A 14,180-nucleotide genomic window follows, 5' to 3' on the forward strand; every position below is an offset into this window, starting at 1 on the left:
ACATGCCATCTGCCTTCCGAATTGTTTGCTGTGCCTGCAAGTTAATTTTCTGTGCTCCTTGTTTGATTATACCAAGTCCCTCTGAACATCAACAATTCGAAGTTTCATGCATTTAAAAGGACATTCTGCTTTTCCATTGTTACCAATTTCTTGCATTCCCCATTCACCCTGGACAGGAGCTTTCAAGTGTTTTTTCTTCCATATCTTCTTCTTTCGGATTTTCCTATTCACTTTGGGTCACCACACTGCTGATTAATCACACTTCTCCATATCTTCCTGTCGGTCATCCATTCCTCTCCCATTCCAACTGCCTTTAGTCTCTTGCCTCTGTATTATTCCATCTGGTCTTCGGCCTTCCTCTTCTCATTCTTGCTGACAGTTTCTTCTCCATTATTCACCTCACCACTTTGCCCCTTTGTCAGATCATTTCAATTGCTTCTCAGCTACTTCGTTCTATGTTCTCACGCTCTTCATTGATCCCCTCACGTGCTGATTCCTGATTTTTGCACACATCCATCTCAGCATTCACATCTCATTCATATTGTCCTCTCTTCTTGATGTTGCTCTACTTTCTGCACTATTTAACAAGACCAGTCTCACAACTGACTTGTAGATTCTTCCTTTCAGTTTCAGAGATCCCTTTCAATCACATCACATTCCATTCTTCCAGTTATTGCAACTAGAGTTGACCCATTGCTCAATTTCCGATTCCATACTTCTATCTTCTACCACTTCAAACTGCTCACTTTCTCCAATTCTGTACCAATAATCTTCACACCATCACTCTGATCCTCTTCTCTAGGCTTAAGCAAACAGTCCATAAATTGGACCTTTTCTCAACTGATCTTCATACTTCTGTCTTCCAGTGTTTTTCTCCAGTCCTCCAGATGCTCAGTCATGTTCCCATCATCACGACCACCTAGCTCAATGTCATCTGCAAGCATCACTGACCATGGCGCTTCCTTTCACAGTAAGAGTATCGATGACAACCAGGGGTTCCGTGCCGATTTTGTTGCAATCCAACTCTGGCTTTGAACCTCTCACTCTCCCCACACTGTTGATTACTCTTGTCTGATACTCCTTGGACATGTTGTGCAATAGTTGTATGTACTTCTCAGGAACTCCACAAGCTCAAGTACATCTCCAGACTTCCTCACTAGGAACCCGGTCATATGCCCTCTCTAAATCAGTGAATATATCTTTATGTTTCATTGATCTTCTTCCATCGGGCAGGAGATACAGAAGTCTGAGAACACGCACGAACAGACTCAAAAACAGCTTCTTCCCCACTGTCACCAGACTCCTAAATGACCCTCTTATGGACTGACCTCATTAACACTACACCCTGTATGCTTCATCCGATGCCGGTGCTTATGTAGTTACATTGTATATGTTGTGTTGCCCTATTATGTATTTTCTTTTATTCCCTTTTCTTCCCATGTACTTAATGATCTGTTGAGCTGCTCGCAGAAAAATACTTTTCACTGTACCTCGGTACACGTGACAATAAACAAATCCAATCCAATCTTCCTGATATTTCTCAATAACTTGTTTCATCACAAAAGATTCTGGTTAATAGGAATAATATGATCAGGTTTTATGAGGAGGAAAGGATTTGAATGTTGACATTTGGACTGTTGAATGTTGGGATGAATTGTGTTTGAGAAGCGGCACAGGCTTTCCAATGGCACTGTCAGATTAGGATGAGGCCGTTGCAGTTTTCTCTGGCAGTCAGGTAAGCATCTGCAGGCACCAGGGCCAATCTGGTTCCTCCTCCTCTTCTCCCTCCACCTTGCCTATTCTGAGGAGGTTTTTTTTTTAAATTAAGGGGTAATTTAGCATGGGCAATCCACCTACCCTACACATCTTTGGGTTGTGGGGGTGAGATCCACGCAGGCACGGAGAATGTGAAAACGCCACACGGACAGTGACCCGGGGCTGGGATCAAACCCAGGTCCTCGGCGCCATGCGAGGAGGAGGATAGTGATTATTCAATACCTTCCTCTTCTTGTAGCTCCACTCCTCTCTGCAGTGTGATGTTGTGTAGGACACAGCAGTCTACAACCATTCTGGAGATCATTGATGGGGCACGCTGAAGGACACCCCAGTTTTGTTGAGACACCTGAAACGCATCTTGAGCATCACAGTGGTTTGGTTTATTATCAACTTGTGGTTATGTGGCTCCTGATCTGTCCCTCCTCCAGTTGACTACAAGGCTGCCTTGCAGGAGTCAACAGCTGGGTCACCAGAGGGTAGCCCTTGTCTCCAAGGAGGCAGCCACTGTTTGGAATGATTCATTCCTCAGAATGAACGAAGGACGGCAATCCATCACAAACTCGGTTTGTTTTTGGTCACTTGTGAAGTGTGAGTCATGGGTGAAAACTCAACTCTCTGTGTAACTTGTCACACTGAACTGCAAATATCTGAACTAGTGTTCAGATACTGCACCCTCCGAATGGTGCGATAGAAAGGATCTGAATTTGTATTGACAATCTAAGTATGTTGTAACTTATCATTCTGAAGATGATCATATTTACATCACCGTTGAAATCAAATCAGCATGACAGGGTGTTCACGACATATGGGTTATTGGTTTTTAATTATGTCACCAGGTAGCTGTAAGGTTTCCATCTCCAACGGCCTGCCGGGCCTCTGAAATGTGACAATTCCCAGGGCACCTCCTCTGCAGTTGTTAGCTGGGGATCATTGAGGGGCCCACTGAAGGACACCCCAGTTTTGAAGAGGCACCTGAAACGCATCTTGTTTCGTTTATTATCACCTTATGGTTATGTGGCTCCTGTTCTATTCCTCCTTCTGTCCATCTTCATGTGTTCAGTGCTCTCTTGTCCTGCAACAGGGGAAAGAGCAGGCTATGGGTCAGTGTAATGACCTGACCAACGCAATATATTTGGTGATATGAGCTTCAGAGACCTTCAGAGAGAATCATAAAAATGGGGGTGAGTAGCAACAGAGGATAGATGGGGATGAGAGGAAGTGCGTAGAAAGAAAAGTGGTTGTGAGGAATGATATAAGGAGTTGACTTGACAGGACAGAGTTGGGGGAGCAAACAGGGTAACTGTGTTCACTTTTCCAGAGCTGGGTACGTCAGTAAAGTGCTACCTGCACTGAATCAAGGAACAAAGAACAAAGAACAAAGAAATGTACAGCACAGGAACAGGCCCTTCGGCCCTCCAAGCCCGTGCCGACCATACTGCCCGACTAAACTACAATCTTCTACACTTCCTGGGTCCGTATCCTTCTATTCCCATCCTATTCATATATTTGTCAAGATGCCCCTTAAATGTCCCTATCGTCCCTGCCTCCACTACCTCCTCCGGTAGTGAGTTCCAGGCACCCACTACCCTCTGCGTAAAAAACTTGCCTCGTACATCTACTCTAAACTTTGCCCCTCTCACCTTAAACCTATGCCCCCTAGTAATTGACCCCTCTACCCTGGGGAAAAGCCTCTGACTATCCACTCTGTCTATGCCCCTCATAATTTTGTATACCTCTATCAGGTCGCCCCTCAACCTCCTTCGTTCCAGTGAGAACAAACCGAGTTTATTCAATCGCTCCTCATAGCTTATGCCCTCCATACCAGGCAACATTCTGGTAAATCTCTTCTGCACCCTCTCTAAAGCCTCCACATCCTTCTGGTAGTGTGGCGACCAGAATTGAACACTATACTCCAAGTGTGGCCTAACTAAGGTTCTATACAGCTGCAACATGACTTGCCAATTCTTATACTCAATGCCCCGGCCAATGAAGGCAAGCATGCCGTATGCCTTCTTGACTACCTTCTCCACCTGTGTAGCCCCTTTCAGTGATCTGTGGACCTGTACTCCTAGATCTCTTTGACTTTCAATACTCTTGAGGGTTCTACCATTCACTGTATATTCCCTACCTGCATTAGCCCTTCCAAAATGCATTACCTCACATTTGTCCAGGTTAAACTCCATCTGCCATCTCCCCGCCCAAGTCTCCAGACAATCTAAATCCTGCTGTATCCTCAGACAGTCCTCATCGCTATCCGCAATTCCACCAACCTTTGTGTCGTCTGCAAACTTACTAATCAGACCAGTTACATTTTCCTCCAAATCATTTATATATACTACAAAGAGCAAAGGTCCCAGCACTGATCCCTGTGGAACACCACTGGTCACAGCCCTCCAATTAGAAAAGCATCCCTCCATTGCTACCCTCTGCCTTCTATGGCCTAGCCAGTTCTGTATCCACCTTGCCAGCTCACCCCTGATCCCGTGTGACTTCACCTTTTGTACTAGTCTACCATGAGGGACCTTGTCAAAGGCCTTACTGAAGTCCATATAGACAACATCTACTGCCCTACCTGCATCAATCATCTTAGTGACCTCCTCGAAAAACTCTATCAAGTTAGTGAGACACGACCTCCCCTTCACAAAACCGTGCTGCCTCTCACTAATACGTCCATTTGCTTCCAAATGGGAGTAGATCCTGTCTCGAAGAATTCTCTCCAGTAATTTCCCTACCACTGAAGTAAGGCTCACCGGCCTGTAGTTCCCGGGATTATCCCTGCCACCCTTCTTAAACAGAGGAACAACATTGGCTATTCTCCAGTCCTCCGGGACATCCCCTGAAGACAGCGAGGATCCAAAGATTTCTGTCAAGGCCTCAGCAATTTCCTCTCCAGCCTCCTTCAGTATTCTGGGGTAGATCCCATCCGGCCCTGGGGACTTATCTACCTTAATATTTTTTAAGACACCCAACACCTCGTCTTTTTGGATCACAATGTGACCCAGGCTATCTACACCCCCTTCTCCAGACTCAACATCTACCAATTCCTTCTCTTTGGTGAATACTGATGCAAAGTATTCATTTAGTACCTCGCCCATTTCCTCTGGCTCCACACATAGATTCCCTTGCCTATCCTTCAGTGGGCCAACCCTTTCCCTGGCTACCCTCTTGCTTTTTATGTACGTGTAAAAAGCCTTGGGATTTTCCTTAACCCTATTTGCCAATGACTTTTCATGACCCCTTCTAGCCCTCCTGACTCCTTGCTTAAGTTCCTTCCTACTTTCCTTATATGCCACACAGGCTTCGTCTGTTCCCAGCCTTTTAGCCCTGACAAATGCCTCCTTTTTCTTTTTGACGAGGCCTACAATATCACTCGTCATCCAAGGTTCCCGAAAATTGCCGTATTTATCTTTCTTCCTCACAGGAACATGCCTGTCCTGTATTCCTTTCAACTGACACTTGAAAGCCTCCCACATGTCAGATGTTGATTTGCCCTCAAACATCCGCCCCCAATCTATGTTCTTCAGTTCCCGCCTAATATTGTTATAATTAGCCTTCCCCCAATTTAGCACATTCATCCTCGGACCACTCTTATCCTTGTCCACCAGTACTTTAAAACTTACTGAATTGTGGTCACTGTTACCGAAATGCTCCCCTACTGAAACATCTACCACCTGGCCGGGCTCATTCCCCAATACCAGGTCCAGTACCGCCCCTTCCCTAGTTGGACTGTTTACATATTGTTTTAAGAAGCCCTCCTGGATGCTCCTTACAAACTCTGCCCCGTCTAAGCCCCTGGCACTAAGTGAGTCCCAGTCAATATTGGGGAAGTTGAAGTCTCCCATCACCACAACCCTGTTGTTTTTACTCTTTTCCAAAATCTGTCTACCTATCTGCTCCTCTATCTCCCGCTGGCTGTTGGGAGGCCGGTAGTATACCCCCAACATTGTGACTGCACCCTTCTTATTCCTGATCTCTACCCATATAGCCTCACTGCCCTCTGAGGTGTCCTCTCGCTGTATAGCTGTGATACTCTCCTGAACAAGTAGCGCAACTCCGCCTCCCCTTTTACATCCCCCTCTATCCCGCCTGAAACATCTAAATCCTGGAACGTTTAGCTGCCAATCCTGCCCTTCCCTCAACCAGGTCTCTGTAATGGCAACAACATCATAGTTCCAAGTAGTAATCCAAGCTCTAAGTTCATCTGCCTTACCCGTAATGCTCCTTGCATTAAAACATATGCACTTCAGGCCACCAGACCGGCTGTGTTCAGCAACTTCTCCCCGTCTGCTCTGCCTCAGAGCCACACTGTCCCTATTCCCTAGTTCTCCCTCAATGCTCTCACCTTCTGACCTATTGCTCCCGTGCCCACCCCCCTGCCATACTAGTTTAACGTGGCACAATAACGTGATCTTTAGCGTCACCTCATTTCTTTTATGTAGAAGTGGGTGTTGCTGGCTGGGCATTGCCCATCCCTAATCGCCTTTGACTTGAGTGACTTGCTAGGCCATTCAGAGGACATTTAAGAATCAACCACATTGCTGTGGATGTGGAGTCAGACCAGGCAAGGATGACAGGTTTCCTTCTCTAAAGGACATTAGTGAACCAGATGGGTTTTTACGACAATGGTTTCATGGACAACATTTGATTTTTAATTCCAGATTTTTATTGGATTAAATTTCCACTGTCTGACGTAATTCAAACCCGGGTCCCCAGAGTTTTACCTTGGGTCTCTGGTTCATCAGACAAGTGACAATGCCACGACACCACTGCCTCACTGCACATGTCTCTCATCCGAACGTATGAACTAGGAGCAGGACGAGGCCACTCGGTGGGATTCTAAGCCAGGGATGTCTAGTTCAGTGACAATGCTGCTGTGACACCGCCTCCCTCCAGCCAAGCCTCTTTGTAGCAGCAGCAGGTTTCTTCCAGTCATTGCTGGGAAGCGTATCTCTTCCCAGCTTCTAACAGTTCCCAGAAGCATATAAAGGGAAGCTTCATAAAAGCAGGGATAAAGCCTTTGAACATCTAGAATCCATCTTTCCATGGATCCAAATCCAACTCCTCCAAATTCCATCTTTGGGCTGGTCTTTTAAAGACAACAGTTCCGACAATCAGGAGTAAAATTATAGTGAACTAGTTGCCACCGGTGGACACAGTGCATTTACTTCTGGGGTTTCTCAAACAATAATGTTTCCCCCACCCTCTTCCACAACGCTACCCACTGAGTCTTGGTTTACACTCAAAATTGGGACTGATCAGAATGTGGATCGAATCAGTCAGTTCCAATCTAAAATCACAATCGCGATCTTAGGATCCTGGTTTGCATATTAAAAGAAGCCAGAATGAGGCAGGCACTCGGAGCGCCCAGCATCCAAGGCCTCTCTCAAAATGTAGCAGTGCCAGGGTTGAGAATGGGATTCAGGCCAGGACAGGATAGCTGTCTGAGGTCTCAGGCACCAGGTGCAGATGGGTGGCAACACTCTTGCAGTGGCACTTTCACTCATTTACCCCAGGGCAACCGAGTCTCACTGACTCCACAAACTCTGGCAGGCATATGTGCTGCAAGGCACTGGCAGCAATATTCCCAGTGCAGATATCGCAATCACGCGCTGTATAATTTCAAGAACCACAGTTTTTTAACATTGGTAAGTCAATAAGAAAGGTTTCTTCAATAATAATCACAAACTGCTCTTGTTCAGTCGTGAATGGGGGGCTACCATTGCCTTTTGTGAGGTATGAATTTCAACCATCTGACAACAAAATTCAATTCACGCTTTTGGCAAGAGAAATGTCATTAGCTGTGCTTTCTATTGCTTTATAGCTCACAGATGTCTTTGGGTTTTCAAATGGCTGCTTACTTTTCATATTTTCTGCCTTTCCTTCCTCCTGTTTAGTAACTAACTCAAATGGAAATTTTTGATGCCTGAGTTGAAGAAGTGAGTTTGGTTTGCTGTCTGATTATAGTGGGCATCACTGCCAAACACAAATGTCCCCATCTGACATCCAAGTAAATGTACATCAGGATCAGAGTTACCAAGAGGGGCGCCATTTTCCCACCGCATTGCGCCTGATGCCAATCCTGTTCCGCCAGGAGCATTGTGGGAGAGGCCGAAATCGGGCTTTGCCTTGGGCGCAAAACCACGGGCAAGTCACCTGACCCGCGGCACTAGTCGCGATGTGGATCACGCCCTCACTGGACATGTGGGCTTGACCGGTGAGAAACTTCCCCAGCCCTCAAAAAATGACTTCAGTGTAGGTGAATCTAGGTCTGGTCTCACCCAAAATGCCGGCAGGAAACATCCCGCCAATCCCGCCCAAAGTGACAATTTTTGGGAGAATCGGATTTTCCGGAGTGGGAAACATAGCTGATTTTTCCTCCATATCATAAGAAAAGAAAAATGCCCTCTACTGAGATTGGTGGTTGCAGCTGCATCACTTGCAAAATACATTAGTTTATCTCCCTTGGTGTGATGCACCAGGGACAGAGATGCCGCTTCAATGTTGGGGCAGCAATGGCCTCTGGAATGTGGAAGAACACTGAGAAGAGTCATGATTGGTGTGGGAGAGCCCGGAGGGATGTATCTTTGGGCAAATCGGCCTGCCCTCAGGTTTCCAGGCCAGAGCTGAGAATGATGTAATGTTTTTAATCATGAGCAGTAGCGGAGGTTGGAAGCAGGGTACAGCACCCAACGTGGCTGCAGGAAATCTTGGAAAAGTCAGGCCAAGGAAGAAGGTTGGAGAAGCAGCTTAGAAACTGGCTGCAGGTCAAGCAACTGCAGAGGCCAAACAAGAGGGAAGCTCGAGAGCATGAACAGGGGGGTGCTGAATGTCACCAGTGGTGAGATGCCTAAAATTACACCATGACTGCAAAGTGTTCACATTGAAAATTCCACTTATAAATATCTACATCAACCATTGCAGTTCCAAATGTCAACAACAAATTGTTACCAAGAATACGACAACAGGAAGTTGATTAAAAGTGTGCTCATGTGCAAGGCTTTTAATAATCCATAAGTAGAAATTAGAAGGCTGCTGGGAAGGAAGAAAGCATCCTTTTACAAAAACATAGGTAGGGCCAGATATTACACTTTTGTAGAATTTGCACCTTTGATGTGAGACACTATTTTAAAATGCAGATCCCCTAATTGGGCTGCAGATAAGATTGGCACCCAATTTGTTTTCTTAAATAAATTTAGAGTACCCAATTCTTTTTTTTTCCAATTAACGGGCAATTTAGCGCGGCCAATCCACCTAACCTGCATATCTTTGGGTTTGTGGGCGTGAGACCCACGCAGACACAGGGAGAATGTGCAAACTCCACTCAGACAGTAACGCGGGGCCGGGATCAAACTCCACACAGACAGTAACGCGGGGCCGGGATCAAACTCCACACAGACAGTGACCCGGGGCCAGGATCAAACTCCACACAGACAGTGACACGGGTCCTCAGCCCATGAGGCAGCAGTGCTAACCACTGGGCCATCATGGCACACTTGCCATCCAGTGTGTGTCACCAGGTGCCATCAGGAAGCTGGAACTCACTCGGATATACAATGCTCAAAAGCAGACATTATTGGACTTGGCATTGCCTTGCCGAATGGTGTAGGTGGCCAATCAGAAAGCCAGAAGCCTCGTGGTGCAGACAGGTGGGCAAATGATCAACGAAAAGGTACGAGACATGATCTGTATGAATAACCCTTTTCCAGCAATTTTACCTCAGCAGAGGTATGAATTAATGGCTCCCCACATTGCCCCCAATGGCTATGCACTAATGTGGAACAGACTGGATTTTTCTCCTGTCTCCCCTCCCCGGCCCAGCTAAAACATAGGTGGTGGGCCTACTCCCAATTCCAAAAACTGCCCAGCAGTAATGTGACGCTGGGAGCAGCATTAAATGTTTCAAGATAAGAGTTCCCCCTCCACCACTCTCGGGATAGAACTGCTGGCCAATCAGATGGCCACAACCCTGTAGTCCCAGCAGTGCCACTAGAGGTGAGGACATTACAGGCAGTCCCCAATTCTGGGGAGCCCAGGTTAGGCCAGGATGTGAGGTCTCACCGGAGCCTGCCAATCTAGCCCCAGCAATGGGGGTTGAGGTGAGGGGATGGGGGGCCAGGTACAAGAGGCCAGGGGAGAGGGTTAAAAGTGGGATCACCTCCACGCCTCCAATGGGATCAAGGAACCTGCAAAGGAGGTGCTCTTCCCCCCCTCGCCACCACCAGTTGCCTGAAACCAGCCAGCACAGCCATGGCTGCTGGGTATCCAGCATTGCAGAGACTGACCCCTGCTGTCAAATAAAATGATGTGGAGATGCCGGCGTTGGACTGGGGTGAGCACACTACGAAGTCTTACAACACCAGGTTAAAGTCCAACAGGTTTGTTTCGATGTCACTAGCTTTCGGAGCGCTCCTCCTTCCTCAGGTGAATGAAGAGGTCTGTTCCAGAAACACATATATAGACAAATTCAAAGATGCCAAGCAATGCTTGGAATGCGACCATTAGCAGGTGATTAAATCTTTACAGATCCAGAGATGGGGTAACCCCAGGTTAAAGAGGTGTGAATTGTATCAAGCCAGGACAGTTGGTAGGATTTCGCAGGCCAGATGGTGGGGGATGAATGTAATGCGACATGAATCCCAGGTCCCGGTTGAGGCCGCACTCATGTGTGCGGAACTTGGCTATAAGTTTCTGCTCGGCGATTCTGCGTTGTCGCGCGTCCTGAAGGCCGCCTTGGAGAACGCTTACCCGGAGATCAGAGGCTGAATGCCCTTGACTGCTGAAGTGTTCCCCGACTGGAAGGGAACATTCCTGCCTGGTGATTGTTGCGCGATGGCCGTTCACAAATAAAATACCAGTGATGGCAGGATGAGACCTTATGTGGCGTTTAATTGCATAGTCATCTCCTGCTCCCCAGAGATTTTCACACAGGTCAGGTGGGGGTGAGTGATTAGGCAAGGGGAAAGTCACTCGCTAGATTTTAGGTGCCCCCCATTCCCTCACACCTGCGGGTGGAGGTGCATACAATCCAACCCATTACTTTTCCCAATTTGGGATTTGAAAATTGCTTTCTGGACATCCCCAGTCTGGTAACAAGCACTTCTAAGAGGAGAATGAGCATTCGTATTCCCCGCAGAATCAGGCCATCCTCGCATATTAACCCATCCCAACGAATAAAGTCAGGCCTCTTCTCGTAACGCCACCCAGTCTCAATCATTCTTTTAACCTTTGAAAGAATAGGGGGCATCATCTAACGTCAAATCCACGCGAGCCGGTTAGATCGCGGAAGAGGTCGAAATTGGGAACTGCGCCGGCCGCCGATCGGTTTCTGATCGAACTGGCCCGCTCCCATTGGCGAAATCCGGATTCCGCTGTGAAGTGGCGAGAAACAATTATCACCAATTAAGGCCAATCTTCATCTCATTAATGGGGAGGGCCCCCTATTGAACGGCTTCCCTTGATCTAACCAGCTCCCCAGCGAGCAGTCGTGTGGGTGCCCTTTAGCACATCTATTTAAAACCATAAAACTAGCGCCATGGCAATGTAGGCACAGTTAGAAGTCTTACAACACCAGGTTAAAGTCCAACAGGTTTATTTGGAATCATTAGCTTTCAGAGCGCAGCTCCTTCCTCAGGTGAGTGAAGCTGGACTTACCTGGTGTTGTAAGACTTCTTACTGTGCCCACCTCAGTCCAACAGCGGCATCTCCACATGATGGCAATGTGGGGATCGGAGGAGGTGAGTAGCCATCTTCGAAATCGGGCAATTAGCCTGGGGCCCCTAAAGGGGTCGGGCCCAGTCCGAGGGGGGGGGTCAGTTGCCCGTGGTGGATGGGAGGTCGCCCCTGCGCTGGAGGGAGATGGGCTCAGTTCCCGCGGATCCAACAGGCCAAACCCCCGGATTGTGTATACCCATAACGGGGGCAACTTCAGTTTCTGCTTGTCCGTTCCACCAAACACCCCCAGGACAGAACCCTGTCACCCTGTCCGTGGCAATTGCCCCCATTATGGGTATAGACAATCCAGGAGTTTGGCCTGTTGGACCCACGGGAACTGAGCCCATCTCCCTCCAGTGCAGGGGCTGCACAGCTGAAGATTATTGCAAATAGGGAATTGGCAATGTTAGTTATGTGAGCACTCCACAGCCCCCAAGTGGATTCCCATGGGTAGACGTGCCATGTTGTGGGCAAGTGTTGCTGCCTAGCCCACCTGAGACTGGGACATGCTCTGCAGTGCCTTGGCAAGGTCCACTACATCAAGGACAAGTCCCCCATCGAGCAGAACATGCTGTCGCGGCACTCAGCCATTGCTCACTAACTGAGCGATGCCTTGGACACCACCACTCACGCTGCTGACGTGCTCCAGGCTTTCCACCGTGGTCACCTAGCAGCGTTGGCCTCGGTGCCAAACATTGGCGCCGCCATCTCCTGCGTCCATAGCCTTTGGGAGGATGGACCCGCTGGCTTGTCGCTGACATCCCCTCTGAATCTCAGCCGCAGCTTAAGTTTCTGCATCAACTCCAAGATAACCTGGTCCAGAGGCTCGACATCTAACTGGGACCCAGCTGGGTCCTGGGATGCATCAGACTTCCGATTGCTGCATAATCCTGGCAAACGGCCAAACGATCGAAAACAAGCTGGATGAACGTAACGCCAGACTTACCTCTCAGAGGGAAGTAAGAGACTGCTGTGTGCTCTGTTTCACACAGACATGGCTCACCCCCACCTCACCGGACTGTGCCATACAACCTGAAGGCTTCTCAATTCACCGGGCGGACCGCACGGCATCATCAGGCAAGGCGAAGGGTGGAGGGGTTTGCCTCCTCATCAACTCCTCCTGATGCTTGGATGTGGCGACCCTGGCGACCTACTGCTCCCCAGACCTGGAATACCTGACCGTGAAGTGCCGCCCATACTACCTTCCACTTGGATTCAGCCATTATCACAGCGGTCTACATCCTACCCCAGGCAGTAGTGAGGAAGGCGCTGGACGAACTATACACAGTAATAAACAACTACGAAACAGAACACCCGGAGGCCTTGTTCATCGTGGCCGGAGACTTCAACAAGGCCAACCTCAAGAGTGTACTGCCAATATTTCACATCTCCTGTCCCACCAGGGGCGACAACACTCTTGACCACTGCTACTCAAAAATCAAGGGCGCCTACCGTTCCATCCCCCGACCGCACTTTGGGAAATCAGACCATAAGACGGATCTCCTTCTCCCGGCATACAAGCAGAAACTCAAGCGGGAGAATCCAGCTAAGAAGGTTGTGCAGTGCTGGTCCGAGGAGACAGAAGAGCTCTTACGTGACTGCTTAGAGACAGTGGACTGGTCCATATTTAAGAACTCAGCGACCAACTTAAATGAGTATGCCACCACCGTCACAGACTTCATCAGCAAATGTGTGGACGACTGCGTGCCAAAGAAAGCAGTACGTACGTTCCCCAACCGGAAACCATGGCTCAATCGCGAGATTGACTCCCTACTGAAGGACAGATCCGAGGCGTTCAAGTCAGACGACCCTGACCTATACAAGAAATCCAGGTACGACCTCCGCAAAGCCATCCGAGATGCCAAGAGAGAATATCAAACCAAGCTAGAGTCACAGACAGACTCTCGGCGGTTGTGGCAAGGACTAAACAACATAACGGGCTACAAAGCGAAGCCGAACAGTATCTCTGGCAGCAGCGCACCCCTCCCCGATGAACTCAATGCATTCTATGCTCGGTTCGAGCAGGTAACCAACAATCCACTGTCGAGTGTCCCAGCAGTCCATAACTCACGCATACCCACCATCACAGCTTACGAAGTCAGATTGGCCTTCCTGAAAGTGAACCCTTGAAAGGTGAAGGGCCCGGACGGGATCCTTGGTCGTGCACTCAGAGCCTTCGCGGACCAGCTGGCAGAGGTATTCGCGGACATCTTTAACCTGTCCCTACTCCACTCCGAGGTCCCCACCTGCTTCAAGAAGACCACCATCATACCGGTACCAAAGAAGAACCAGGCAACATGCCTCAATGACTACAGTCCGGTGGCCCTGACTTCAGTCGTAATGAAGTGCTTCGAGAGGTTGATCATGAAGCGCATCACCTCCATACTCCCAGAACGCCTTGATTCACTGCAATTCGCATACCGTTGCAACCGGTCCACAACAAACGCCATTTCCCTGGCCCTACACTCATCTCTAGAGCATCTCGACAACAAGGACTCCTACATCAGACTCCTATTTATTGACTACAGCTCCGCCTTCAACACCATAATCCCAGCCAAGCTCATATCAAAGCTCCAAAACCTAGGACTTGGCTCCGCACTCTGAGACTGGATGTTCGATTTTCGGACCAACAGACCACAATCAGTCAGAATGAACAACAACACCTCCTCCACAATAGTCCTCAACACCGGCAT

The 14,180-nt window shown here is 48.5% G+C and overlaps 1 protein-coding gene and 1 long non-coding RNA gene across 2 annotated transcripts in view; one reads left to right on the forward strand and one right to left on the reverse strand.

Moving 5' to 3' along the window:
• LOC140396564 (potassium voltage-gated channel subfamily KQT member 1-like) overlaps positions 1 to 14,180 on the forward strand; it is a 231,915-nt gene that overhangs the window by 204,589 nt on the left and 13,146 nt on the right. The gene's annotated exons all lie outside the window — the stretch shown is intronic.
• Positions 2,586 to 14,180, reverse strand: part of LOC140396565 (uncharacterized) — a 49,296-nt gene continuing 37,701 nt past the window's right edge. The window contains exon 3 of the long non-coding RNA XR_011936571.1: positions 2,586 to 2,848. This is a non-coding gene — a long non-coding RNA (uncharacterized lncRNA). The remainder of the gene's footprint in view (positions 2,849 to 14,180) is intronic.

Source organism: Scyliorhinus torazame, chromosome 19 (assembly GCF_047496885.1).
Source record: "Scyliorhinus torazame isolate Kashiwa2021f chromosome 19, sScyTor2.1, whole genome shotgun sequence".
In the NCBI taxonomy this organism is placed as follows: Eukaryota; Metazoa; Chordata; class Chondrichthyes; order Carcharhiniformes; family Scyliorhinidae; genus Scyliorhinus; species Scyliorhinus torazame.